This window comes from Columba livia, chromosome 1, assembly GCF_036013475.1.
Source record: "Columba livia isolate bColLiv1 breed racing homer chromosome 1, bColLiv1.pat.W.v2, whole genome shotgun sequence".
Classification (NCBI taxonomy): Eukaryota; Metazoa; Chordata; class Aves; order Columbiformes; family Columbidae; genus Columba; species Columba livia.
Genome location: NC_088602.1, coordinates 139,132,112 through 139,146,563, shown reverse-complemented (window position 1 = coordinate 139,146,563; position 14,452 = coordinate 139,132,112). Strand labels below are relative to the sequence as shown.

Here is a 14,452-nt window from a genome sequence, read left to right as displayed (position 1 = left end):
CAATGCTCCTTTAAATGAAGTCACTGATAAAAAGGTGGTGGAAAAAATCTGCTTGATATCACTGTGAGCTGAATTTGGTCTCAGATTGTCTGTGTTTATGTATTGTCTTCAAATATAGCTGATAGGTGAGATTTTAAGGAGTTTTTTTTTGAGATGGGGTGGGGGGAAAGCTGAAAGGGACGTTAACAAGGTGTTTCTAAATCAATGGCAAAGAAAAAAAATATTTTTGTATTTATTTGTGCTAACCGTTTAATGACTCAATAGTGGGATTTCGTAGTTTGCAAAATCACTGTCCTCTGTCATCCCAACAAGTAGCATAATTATCTGTTTGTGCTTCTTTCAAGCTGAGGAGGCAAGGAGGTTAAAACAGGACTTTATAAAGGAAGTTTGTTGCTGATGCAGAAGATACGTATTACCAGTGGTCAGGACGTTCCTTTTCCCTAGGTTTCCCAGTGCAGAGACTCAGGCACGGTTTCCAGAAATTCTTCTTAAATAAATAATTTATTTTCAAGGGGCGGCATAGAGCAGCTCGAGCTGGGTGCTCCGAGCTGAGTGCTCTGTAAGTTCTATAAGAAGCGGCATACCAAATAATTCAATAAGCTAAGGCAGTCTATGTTTCCCTTTTTTTTTGTGATTACAGGCTGAGCTGAGACTAATAGCCCTACATCTGTACTGGTTTTGCTCCTTAACTTTGCAGGCACTGATTTTAATATCTCTGGTATTTTGAACTCTTTGTAGGACTCTTTGTTAGTGCTCTCAGTAATTACACTCATCCCCATGATTATTAGATCCACCCCCTCAGGCAATAAACGTATTACAACATCCAGAGCCTGTAAAAGATCTCTCCATAATAAACACTCTGCGGAGTCTTCCGTTAATACAAACCTTACATTCTTATTTCCTATTGTTACAAATAGGGGTTTACTAAATGTCTTTCTCCATTGCCAGTAATTCCATGAATCAAAATTTTATCCTTAGTTTTGGACCCCACTGGAGTATAATTTAAAAGGGATAATGTAGCTCTCATATCTACTAGGAATTCAACTTCATAGCCTTCTACTTTACCTATGATGTGTCTCTTTTGGTCTAGAGGAGTCCTCCATATGTTAAAGATCCCTAACCCTTCTGTCTTTTCACAATTTTCAGGGTCTCTTAGTCATTGTGAGAGTCTTCGTGTTCAGGACAGCACTTAACATTGGTAATTCCCTTCTGTAATCATTACTCATGGACATAGAGGACACTCTTGCCACGTGTCCCAAATTCCCACAGTAGTAACATTCTTTTCCCTCATTCCCTCCCACTTCTCTTTTCACAGTTTTGGTTCAACCCTGGAACCTGGTCTTCTGCCTTGGCTTCAACTTCCACCTCTCAATCGCAGATCTCTTGCCAGTGCTGCCACTAGTAAATTAGCCTCCCATTCTTTTGCTTGCTTGCTTGCTTGCTTTCAGTAGTTCAGCCGTTTGTCTTTCCTCCTGTCCATCACACACAAACACAGCCACACTCGGAACTTTTTGCAGGTTTTCCCCTTACCAGCCAGGCATATGGTCTTTGAAATATTTCTGTATGTCAGGGGCCACTTGATGCACAAACACACTGATTGTAAGTGCTTTGTTAAAATTCTGCTGGGTCATTCCCACATATTTCAATAAGGCTTGTCAGAGCCATCCCCAGAAATCACTCAGGTGTTCATCTAATCTCTCCCTACATTCTTCTACTTTAGTCCAATTAACTCCTAACTTGCCACCATGGTCTAATTGCTTCCACTAGATTTTGAAATGCTGTTTGGCAAGTGGCTCTATCCCCATTGGCTTTATAATGCCAATTTGGATCATTAGCTGACCAGGAATAAGGCCTCAGCCTCCTAAGCTGGGGATTGTGGGTTCGTGTCCCATCTGGGCTGCCAAAATGTTAAGGAAGTTTCTTTTCCCTAGGTTTGCCAATGCAGAGATTCAGGCATGGATTCCAGAAATTCTTCCTAAATAAATAATATATTTGCAAGGCACAGGACAGAGCATCTTGATGAGTGCCTCCAGTAGAGGGACCCCCAGCAAAGAAAACCCTGGACAGTTATACCCTTACAATCAAAGCTTCCCACCCCTTGCGTCAATTGTAAAATTGGAGTCTGAAGCCTCATTGTTCTTTGTCGAATATCTTAATTTTTGTCAGGTGGGCAATTTCTTATCTCTGTGGGTAGTTGTTTGTCTTTTACCGATCAGACTAGATGTTAGTCTAGGTCCTGTTCTTCAGCTGTTATTTTGCACCTGCAGTTGGGGAGAAAAATAAATCCTTGGCAATAACCCAAATGTTCTTCTGTTTCTCATCTTCTTATAGACATGCCGTTCCATTCCTTTACTTACCTCCAGTGACATAGCTGACGATCAAAAGCCCCTTTATCTTCTTTCTTGAACAAATTCTTGGGCCCTGTTTTGCTAAATGAGGCAGAAAGTTCGAAAGTTCACAGCTCGTAGCCTAAGTTATTATACTTATGCTAAGGGTGTTCTGTATAAGCAATTTCTAAACAAGTTCTATAAGAATGAGTATACCAAATAATTCAATAAGCTGAGGCAGTCTATATTGACTAACACTGGGATTACCTTCTATAATACTAGTTTTCCCTAGAGTCTATTCAACCAAGTAATGATTCAGCCAGTGTTGCTTCATTTAGATCATTAGGTAGCAGACAGAAATGTTGTCCTTCCTGTTTATAATAAAAAAAAAATGATAAAAGATCATTAATCCTACCATCTCTAAAGAAATGAGCATGGAGAAGTCAGTAAGAAGATGACAACATGAGAGATGCTTTTACTCATGGGATTATATTATTAGATCAGTCTTTCAGGTGGCCAGCAGGTCAAGGGAGGTGATTCTCCTCTTCTACTCTGCTCTCGTGAGACCCCATCTGGAGTCCTGCATCCAGCTCTGGGGTCCCCAGCACAAGGAATACATGGACCTGTTAGAGAGGGTCCAGAGGAGGCCACACAGAGGTTCCTCACGTTTATCAGTGGTGGCTGATGTGAAGGGGCTGTAAAGTTACAGGAAACGTGAAGGCTACAGAAAGGCTTGGAATTATATTGTAAGGAGAATACACATAATGTTGCTAGGGAGGTAGAGGAAAAATCACAAAGGTGAATTTTTGGTTGTGGTTACATATTTATAACTGAATCCATTTTCAAAGCCAACAGAATAGATGTTTAATATTTAGTGGTGGTTCTTCAAACCCTCCAGACTATCTTTCGTTTCCTCCTTTAGGGAAGCTAGAAAGATTTTGAACTCCATCATCAATATTTTTTGCACCTTCCTGTGCTCAGGACAAGTGTCCTTGAAAGGGCAGCACTTTTGGATTTGCTGATTGTCATGTAGACAAGGATGTTTTCAAAATAAAGGCACACAATCCATTTGTAAATCTTCCTGAATATATGAAAGTCTAATCAGGCTGACTCAGACAGCCGAACTATGGCATATCTCATTTGAATTCTCTCTTCCCCCAGGCCTTGTCTACAAGAAATATGCATACATTGTATTGTAAGTAGAAAACATGAATGATAACAATACTCAGCCCTGGTGGAGTTCTGAATGTGTTTTAGTTTTAAATTCATCTGAACATTACGTTTTTCATATACTGGATGTAGCTGTAACAGCCCTATATAATGCCTTTTTTTGTCACCGATAATATAGTCCAGAAGCAACACAACCTTCTACTGCCCCATTTTTCCTTACTGTTAGTAGTTGACAGTATTTCTGTAGTGAGAAATATGTTTTTTTTGGTTTGGTAGATGAACCATGAGATGAGAGATATTGCATGCTCTACTTGTGTGTATAGTTCCTCATTATATGAAGGGTCCTATTGACTACGGATATATTGGTTATGTGGATATAATTTGTGGATCTTCTCTTCATTTTGAGAAACCTGTTTTTTTCAAATAATCATTTTCTGGTCATTATATATACTGAACTGCTGGCTGTTTTGGATTTTCAATGTTACATTTCATCGTCTATATGTAAACAGTGACCACTTCTCACATAATTGAAGACAGCGTTCTTTATGGTTGGCACTCTTAAAGTGCCTATTTGATGTGTCTTCTCAATGGCAAGCATTTGAGGAAAAACTTTGCTACATAGGTAAAAGCAAGTTCAATGTTTCTGAGTAATATAGGTAAAATTAAGCTCTGTCACCCTCAGGGTGAGGGACAGAGTAACGTGTGTGATCGCATCCCTGGCTGCAGCAAATGGCATTTCTATGGTCATGGCCTGGTTTAAATAATGGGGAAGCCTAAAATAGGTTGCTTGGGCTGTGGAGAAGAGAGGGTGGGAAAAGTGATCTCTGTAGGGCTGTGAAAGTCTGGAGAAAGAGAAGTTTCTTTCTTCCACTATAGTTTGAGGGCTGCAACTTGCTTCTAGAGGGACTTTGATGGCCATCATCATTATACTTCTTTGATCCGTGCCCTTTGATTGTAGATGGCCATAGTCTGAAAACCATGTTGCAGATACAGATTCTTCTCTCCCCGTGTGTTCCCCTCCACTATCTCCATGTTGAGATACCCTGTTAACTCTTCACATCCTAATGTAAGATCTGAATGTGCGTGTGCATTTTGTTCTGCTCTGCCTGCCCCTGCTCCCATCTTGCTTGTGCTAAAAGCTCTAACCTGGTCTAAGACTGGGGAGGAAGGACAGAGGTGAATCAGCCCAAATGGTATCTTTGTCCTCCCTCTTCTATCCCAGAAATGGGAGGAGCATGTGAAAGAAGAATTCCCTCCTCTTCCTCTCCCCTGCTCTTCTTCAGTGATGATGCTCTTCGCACAGGCAACAAGTCACGGCTGCCCTGAACAGCCTTTTACCTGCAAGACAACTACCTAGAAGGATCCCTGGTATCTCTCATGTCATCGCTGCTGTGCTCTGTGATTGCTGCATGAAACCTGTTGTCACCGTGGGCCTTTTTCTCCCTTAACCGAGCATTGTTTTTTTCTAAATTCTTTAACATAGTTTATTAATTTGGCATGTTACATGATAGCCTAAGAGGCTGACAAATAGTAATGAAAAAGTTAAGAACTGAATTCATTGCTTTGTCAGACACATCACTGTGGTCAGTGGCTGGGGCGTGGCTGAGGTGCACATTTTCTATCCTTTTTGTGTGTGTGTGTGTGTGTGTGTGTGTGTGTGTGTGTGTTTGTTTCATTACTGTGACTTGAGAAGTCAATCTCTTGTTCTTCTTCTTATTCAAAAGTCCTCCTATTTGCCATCCCAAAGAATGTGGAGTGATTATTTGACATCTCTGAAATATTTATGGGATGGCAAAATGTTGATGCTAAATTTAGTAAGATATGTGTTTCAATTATTATCTTGGCAAGTAGAAGTCATTTGAGTACTATTTGTGAACTTCTCTGCTTGTTTGTCTCTCTGAGCAAGGAGATACCATTGCAAATTTTCATTATAGAGAAGAGATGACAGGAAGTTTGACACACTGTCATTATGTAAAAGAATACCAACTCATGCCTTGTTACTGACAATTACTGTACGAAGAGTAACCTTTTCCTTACCATCAAAGATGCTTAAACCATATGCAAAATATGAAGGATTTTATATCATGTGCTCTCATAAAATGTGCTCTATCATCATTCTTAAGAATATCATAGACTAACTGGATCTTTCCACTGCAGTGAGCTAATTTAACATGAGCCAGGAAGAAAGCCTGATACTACATTTTTGCTTTGTTCAGTTTGCAGCCATTGCCTTTGTGTTCTTAATAAATGTGGGCTACACTGTGAATAGACTTCACTTGAATTAGAGATAATTAAGATAAGATTGGCTGCAAAATCTGTCACTTTTTTCTTCATCCTTCATCCACAGCAATGAGACTGCTTTTGCTGCACAGTAGGTAGAATATGATTCCCTTGCCTCTCCCCAAGAGAGGAGACATGCAGTTTTTGGTAGCTGAGCTACTTGAAGATTCATTACAGTGTGTATAATTAATGAGTGTCAGCAATGAGAGAAATGATAAACTTCTGAGTTCTCTGGAAAAGAAAATGGCATTTTCGGAAAGCAACTTCGAAATGAGTGTTAAAATGAGGACTGTAAGAGGATCAACACTTAAGGGGGCTACATTTAGTGTCTGAATTACTTGAAACTGCAATTTGCTTTTGTCAGAATCAAATATTCCAAGAAAATGGTACTCAGAGCTATTGTACAAGATAGTTTTTAAGTCCTTGTGATTCAAGCATAGAAAAAATGTCAGGAAACATAATGATTTCTTCTCATCTTTTATTTTATTTTTCAGAATCCAAGATAATAAAGCCCTCACTTCACATCTAGAAATACTTGAAATAATACGCTCTTCAGGGGGGAAACAGACTGAACAGCAGTTAAGCCATTATTTTCACTAAACCAAATAATAGGCTTTAATAAAAAGCCTCTTCTTAGCCATGTTGTCCATTATTAACATGACTAAATCAGTCCCATAATATTCTTATTTCTAAAGGACTCTTGATGCTGCTTTTTCCTCAAAAGAGGGTGGTAATCTATACATTAGTAGCTGATACATATGGCTGAGTGTCTCACCAGTTGTGCCTGCCTGCAGAAAGCTGCATTTTCTATAGCCAGCTGCTTTTGGTGGCACAAAAAGGAAGAAGTTTCCAACCACTGGTGCATGTTGGTCACCTGAGTTGGGTCAGTCATCCCTGTGTAAAGTGCATGGCAACTTCAATATGCTTGCTGAAAATATTGTGTACAATGTACTTGGGATTGCAGATACTTTGAATTTTCTGTCTGTTGGTGAAGACTGAAGGAAATTTTAATACTGACCAAAGGGATCATTACTGCAGGGGGGTTGTCTGTATTGAACCATAGCTGAATATTTGGAAGCTAAAACCTTTCATTTTATTTAATGTTGCTGTCTCCACATATCCCTGTAATGAGGAGGCCAGGACTTTGGGTGTTAAAGTGTAGAGCCCGCTGATTCTCTTCCTCTCCGAGTTCAGCAACCTGCAGATCAGAAAACCTCCAGTGTTTGTGCTCAAGTGCCCAAGACTTTTTTAAAACCAACATATTTAATCTTTATAGCTGGAAGAGAACAGAACACAAGAGGAAAGTCATTTTAATACAATAAAAGAACTACATGCCTGTCTTTCTTACCTTAAGGCCTTTGCCCTGTGGTACAGAGTCACAGAAGTTTTGCTTCTTCAGATCCTACAGTAGAATCAGTGTTCTTTATTATCTGTGGAATTTCTTTAGGAAGATTATTTTAGTCTATCTTCATTTTTTAACCATTGCAATTCTTTTGGATCACTTTGCTCACAGATTGGCAAAAACAGCTGTGTTAACATTGCTGGTAGTCTGTCACAGACTGGAGATTATTATGTATATTACTCTACTGTCATGGCTGGTTCTTATTTCAGTGGTTACTGCTTTCTTCCTAGGAATTATTTTCAGCTAGATCTTTCTCCAGACCTGGCCTAAAGTGCAGTCTCAAAGCTACTGAAATGGCAATAACCTCTAAAACTGAAGAAGACAGTGTTGGGAGGAATACACAAGAGTTAGAACAGGAGTGAAAACTAACCTCTTAGTCGTCAAATCTGCCATTTCCAGAGAAGAAACATATTTAGTCATGTCTTGAAAGCAGCATCTTCTAAGGTAAGTGATAACACCTTTTGGTGATCATCCACTCTGCTTTGCAGGAGGCCACTTGTTTGAAGCTATTGAATAGTTTAAGTCAGCTTTCTAGCCAGTCCATCATTAATTAAATGAGTACACAAATATATTAATCATTATTAAACATTACCTTATAAAATGCAGTATCACAATAAACAATATTTCAAAATTAACCTTATGTCCTTTGCAACCTGTGCAAACTTCAAGGTGATTGACTAACCTGGTTCTTACTCTGTTATGTGTGTCTGAGTACCAGTGCAAAAGGACTATGCAGACGTTCCATTATGTTTTGATAAACACCTCATCTCAAGGCAAGGTGTTTCTTCCACAATCCTATTTATGACATTTTTCCCCTTAAGGAAATATCCCATAATAAACTGCTGAAAAATGTTATATTTTTTGCGGCCAGTGTGAAATTTTCAGTCATTGGTAGTGTGCCTCATCAGTCCACAAGCAGGTTTGAAAGCCACAGGAGGTTTTGTGTGGGGAATATATTTCCCACCAATGCTAATTTCCCTAGTCCAAATGCAAGAAAAATTTCCATCGTTGCTAGTTTTTTTATGTGTTGTACTGTACCACCACTGAGGTATGCATATATATATAAAAATAATAATTATTATTATTATTATTTCTTGTGGAGCAACAGATCTAGTCTATTAAGGAAAATGGACCCAGGACTTGGATCTGAATTTGAGAACAAACAACATGATGGCAACTTTTCAGTCATCGTCTTAGAGACCAAAACTGTAAGGACCTGTGTCTTCATCAGTCACTAACTGTATTACGGCAACTCCTGCTGGCTTTTGGCTAGCTAAAGGAGCATGTTTCCAATTCACTAGGTATTATATGGTATCCTGGCCATTTAATCATCTGAATCTGTGGTAGTCGTTTTTCTGTCTACAAATATGTAATTGGATGGTCATCTAGGTACTATACAGAGATTAAGCGATACTATAACCATGACATGAAATGTATTAGATGCTACTTTCTTTCTGTTTGTCCTGTTCTGGAAGGTTTATAGACAAGATTTTCAATGTAGAATTGCCAATTTTCTGGGTACTCCTTTGATAGAAAGTATCCACAGCCTAGCTCACAGCTGAGTCCTTTGCCTGAATAGTAAAGTGTGTAGATTTATGGGTTACATTATGTTGTGTCTTAACAGAGGAAGGTTATTTTCCCCTGTTTGAAAAATAAGCACATTTATTTTAAAAAGCCCAGAGTCTCTTACTTCATATTCTCATTATAACCATGCTGTAACTGCCCTTATGAACTAAAATCTTCCCTCAAACACAACAGGAATTTCCCAAGTAAACTTTTGATTTCATTAATTAACCAAACAAAAGCAAATCTATTGGTCAAAGAAGAACAGCTTCTTTCTGCAGCTTCTCCCACAACTACTTTGGGAACAGATATGAAGAATGATTTAAATATCCCATTACTATAACACAATTTTTCCTATTACTTATAACTTTTCTGTAGTACTGGGTACTGATAATCATGTTACTTCATTAAAGAGAGGTTCAACTTATTTCTTTCAGAGTGCTGGTAAGATATTTAGAACAAATCAATTCTGTGCTGTTAGTGCTTGTGTGGCATGATTTGCTACAATGACTACCTCCCATGGCAACTTCTGTACCATAGCACAAAGTAGGGGGGTTAATCTATAGGATACAAAACACTTCCTTCAAAAAGTCACACAGCAATGCACGAAGGAGACCCTTTTCATCTTTGCAGTGGGATGGTGGAAAGGAATGTTATAAGCTCAGGATGAAATTATATTTGTAATATGCTGTCCTGGACATCAAGGTTTTTCTGGCTCCTAGAAGATACTTTACCTGCTGAAGGCCCCTGTGACACACTGAAGTGGGAGTTATGTGGGTTTTTTTAGGGTAGGTCATCAGCAGTGCTTACATATGGTGGGATATCTACAGCGATGGTAAATCAGCCTTTCACTCTGGCAAGACTTCTTCCAACCTTTCCTCCTCTAGAAGTCAAAAATCATAAAAGAATTTTTACTTCTCTCCCTGCCAGAGCTCCAAGTGACAGTCTTCAGGTGTACATGAGTGTGCTGCAAGATTAGCAGTAGAATTTGGCTCTCTTTTTTTCTTCGCAGGGAAGACAGACATGGAGCAAGATGATGTCTTTCCCTATATGACAGCCAAATCTTTTATGCTAGACTTATTTAATTGTATTTTAAAAGGGAATGTCAGAGGGATTACAGGACAAGAGGACAGATGTTAAAACTTCCGAGAACCCTCCATCTGAATATGAGGAGAAACTTCTTTACTCTGAGGGTGCCAGAGCACTGGAACAGGCTGCCCAGAGAGGTTGTGGAGTCTCCTTCTCTGGAGACATTCAAAACCCACCTGGACACATTCCCGTGTGATCTGCTCTGGGTGAACCTGCTTTAGCAGGTGGGTTGGACTAGATGATCTCCAGAGGTCCCTTCCAACCACGACCATTCTGTGATTTTGTGATACAGCGACAACACGTGCAATTAGGTGTTTCTGGATTTAGGGTGAACCATCCATGTGCAAACTGAAAGTTGGAAGTAAGCACAAAGGGCAGCAAGAATCTTACCAGATCCTAGTGCAGGCAGGTGGGTTTTGATATCCTAGAGGCAGCGGGTGTTATTGAGGGAAGCTCCTGCCCACAGTATTTAAAATATAATGATTTTGTATCATGATGGAATTAAGGAGAGGGTGCGGGGGTGGGAAGGAGAGAAGGGACTGATATGTTATTAATACCCTAAAGGTAAAAAACCATTCAAATTGCCTTGTTTCTTTTAGCATTCACTGTTCTAGAATAAGAGACGACTGCTTGCTGGAGTCAGTTGGGCAGCCTGAATCCTCAGCCACGAGGCCCCTTCCAGAGACCATCCAAGTTCTTCCATTCAGCTAGAAATGGCTCATGGAGTTCATACAGTCTCCCAACCTGTGCACTAATGGCACATCAGATTTTCATAAGGCTGGAACTGCAGGCGTTAGTGGCTAATAACCACCATTGGTTGAAATGTTAAAGCTCTGAATTCTGTAGTATCTTAGGTACTGTTCTGACCATACCAAGTGCAAGCTTGCAAACCCTATTCAAAATACACTTACAGTGCTGTGAGACCTACAGGCTCCATAGGCATAGTCAGAAGAGGCTTGTATGTAGATATTTGCCAACAGTGTTCGGCTGCATTGTGGAAAAACTGGAAGTGATCTTCTGCCAAAGGTGATTTGGAAGCCAACCAATCAATAAATGGTGCTCAGGTAAACACTTGTACTTAGTCATTTATTCCCTTCAAACATTGACAATAAGGAATGTTCTAATAATTACTCAATGTCATAGCCTCCAGGAAAGAAAACAATGGGCTGAGTTCATCCCTGATGTAACCGTGGTTAAATTTGCCTTTTGCAGTTATTTAAAACATCTTTTAGAGAACAGCAAATTGGGTCTGGCATTGCATTTATTCAAAGACTATGTATGAGTAAGTCTTTATTTCTATCTGTCCTCTAAAGCCTCCTGAAAAAATGTCATGGAGTATCAGGGGCGTTAAATAGTGAAATCTATTTCTAAACACGTTACATCTATTTCTATAAACCTTCCCCAATTTCTCTTTGTTTGTTTTTAATCTGAGTCCAAATTGAGATCCAGAATTTAAATTCTGGATATCTGTTTCTTTCAGCAAATAACGGTACTGAAGTTATGATGGGAAACGAGTTGCAGTTTCATCAATTTTGCCTCCATCCAAATCCATATTAGCTAGCCCTGAAAAACACTTCTGGCAGGTCATTTACCTTTAGTCTGTCAGAGTTTTGTTCAAAAATATGTTGTGGTGGTTTTGCTTGTTTGTTAACCAAAATTGTTTGACTTTTCTTTCCAAATTAATTACAAAACAAGGGTCACTTAAATGTTGCTTGTTTCAGTGACATCCTGCTGTCTTCAAAGTGAGTTAAAGCTATCCGAATTTGGGACGATATTTGAAATGCTGCTGATGGTTTGGGGACATTTGCTTTTTTGTTTCTTTTTCAATCTTGGTATACTTCCACATGCTCTTTTAGTCCTTGTTGATAAACTGATTTACTTTAAAAAGTTTAAACTTTTTTGGGGACTCTAGCTTTTAGATTATTATCATATTTACAAAGACGAGTTTGTCTGAATCACCAAAGATATACTGAAAAAGGATTTAAAGGAATAAAGAGCTGAGATCAGTGAGACCATAAGTAATTACATCTTGAGCTTACTGAAAAGGGATGTGTTTTCTGTAATCACAGGTTGAGAGAATGCTTTAGTCATGTTCACTCTTTTGTTAACAAGTTCTCTATGAATGGAAATGAAAATTGACACCAATAGAAAAAACATTTTTCTAGAAAGCTCTTTCTGATGTTCAAGTGCAGTGTCAAATGTTGTTCGACATTGCATACTTTGTAAAAGATTTGAAATATGTATTAACCATCTGGCAAAGTCACCTCTTTAAACCAACCAAGACATTTTCTGCTACTAGTGTAATGTCTTTTGAGCACCTTGTTAGAAATCTTAGGCTTTTGTTTAAGAGACTTTAAAGGAGCAAGCCTTCAGTCCTGACCCTCCGTAACTCCTATCAACACCCTTGTGCCTTCTCCCTCAGGACACCAAAAATGACCCACTTATCCATCCATTTGGTCATTCTGTATGATTGGATCAAAACTTATGAGATGTGCCTTTAGATGTATCTCTGTTTTAACTATTTCTGCTAGTGTACTGAAATAGCCTGTGTGGCTATGGGCAAAGATACTCAGCTTATAATTTTGTGAGAACAGAAGTCAGGTTTCTATCATTTTTTGGTCCTCTGATGTTCTCTGCAAAGACCAGTCAGGGACAGGAATGAGCCATGTGGGAGACCTTGCACCTGCAGCACCACTTGTTCATGCTGAATTGGTTCAAGATTAGATAAATCCTTGCTTCTCTTTGGAAAAAAATAAAGCTGAAGGCCAGTCTGTTTCCCTCCTTCACATGCTTCTGCCATAGGGTAAATGAGAACACCAAGCACTTCTCACAGGGACAAATCAAGAAGGACCATGTACACATGTGGTCTGGTGTGTGTGTCGGGAGCAAAGAGACCTGGAAACACATGGACAACCCAAACTTCCCCTAACCGGCAAAAGAAACCTACGCACTTGGAGTATCTCCACACAGAAGTTGTTTTTGTTTTGATTAATTTTTTTTACTATTTATTTATATTAAAGTAGATTTTGACTCCTCAAATAAGGCTTATTCCTTGGGGCAGGAAAGTAGTAACTGACAGAAGACATGACAGTGTCAGTGGAAGTGTATCTATAGTAGGGTCGATAGCCCTGGGGGAAGCACTCTTCTGATTGAAATATTTAGGCCAGTATAAAACTGGCATGTGTTGGTATAACTTCGTTCTGTTTAAACAGCTGGACAAGGGGAAGCCAGGGGTAAAGCTTCACTCTGCTCCTCAAGCTGCAATGGTTGTTGCAGCCCCCAGCAGTTGTAACACGTGGGTGACCACAGTGGTCGGGGGCCAGAGGGCTGGAGATCAGGTGTGCGGGCAGAGGGAAAAGTGTTTCCACATGGGGCTGACAGAGCTTGCTTCACCAGAGTAGCATCATGTGTCAAGAAAGAAGAATTCAAAACTAAGACAGGGACAGGATGGATGAAGATGCCAACTGCTCTTCCTCTTACGAAGTTTTGGTACATGGAAATCAGCAATAATTTGACAGGACCGCAGTCAAGAAGGGCAGAAGAAAAAGGAATCTGTCTCACCCTTTAATCCAGTCCTTGGAATATGTTCAAATAACCAGGGTATGTAAGTGTATATATACATATATGTATGCCTATATCTCTGTGTATGTCTGTGTTTACCGATATAATTTTTCAATTGATTATGGTTTACCAGACATTCTATAATGCCTTGGAAGTTACTATTATGGTTTACCTCATAAAAAAAATGTAGCCAGTTTTTAAAATATGTTGTTACCCAATATATTAAAGGGGCTTCTGTGGAGCAATGACACTCCATTGCATACATATGTGTTTCAGTAACTTAAGAAACTGAATTATTTACTGAATGGAATATAAATATTTTTATATATATATATATATGCACACATATATAAGATTTCTGCTCCTAGTCTTCATGTTGGATGAATTGCTAAAACATGAAATGTAAAAGACAAGGTGGGATAAAACAGAAGTTTGTATGTACACTCCACCTTTATATATATATAGCATATGCTAAAATACTATTAAATCTCTTTGAGGTCTTTATTTTGCATCCACTGTATTCAAGTACTGACCCTGTTGACGGGATAAGATTAACTAACTTATGATGGTGTTGCTGATGCTTGAGACAGCTCTGTTTACTTCCTCCACTTGAAAGCACTGTGTGTTTATGTCCCATTCTGTGGCACCATGGAGGGCTTCTCCTAAAAAGAAAATGGGTGTCTCTGAAAAGAAAAAGTCACTGTTGTGGGAAAAAAACAAAACCAATTTCTGAGAATTAAGCAGCGTATCAGAAAGCATGTAGCTCTTGGCGTAAATTGTTCAGCACGGTCTCATATACTTCTGAGGAGTCCAGAAGGGAGCCATTTCCTCCTTGTTTTCTAAGTCTGAGCCCCTAAAGATTGGGTAATGGATGAGAATAAAAACATTTTGATTATGAGAGGTTTACAATGGGATCATTGTCAGATTTGTACCTCGAGGGCTCAACAGGGGGCCATTGTCATATGTGCTTCTTTTCTGCTAACGAGTGGATCCTGGTTCTCACTGAGGTGCAGTGAGAGATCAGTGTCGCTACCCAAGAGCTGGCAGTGGCTCATCCTTC

At 39.3% G+C, this 14,452-nt stretch overlaps 1 long non-coding RNA gene across 3 annotated transcripts in view; it reads left to right on the top strand.

Moving 5' to 3' along the window:
* LOC110364028 (uncharacterized) overlaps window positions 1-13,787 on the top strand; it is a 31,274-nt gene extending 17,487 nt beyond the window's left edge. The window contains exons 1-4 of one of the 3 annotated variants that reach the window (XR_010466704.1): window positions 4,784-4,865; window positions 7,410-7,623; window positions 8,288-8,387; window positions 10,431-13,787. This is a non-coding gene — a long non-coding RNA (uncharacterized LOC110364028). Of the gene's footprint in view, window positions 1-4,783; window positions 4,866-7,409; window positions 7,624-8,287; window positions 8,388-10,430 lie in introns of those variants that run through there. The other 2 variants (XR_010466703.1, XR_010466705.1) reach the window with 2 other exon arrangements.
* The last annotated feature ends 665 nt before the right edge of the window (window positions 13,788-14,452 follow it).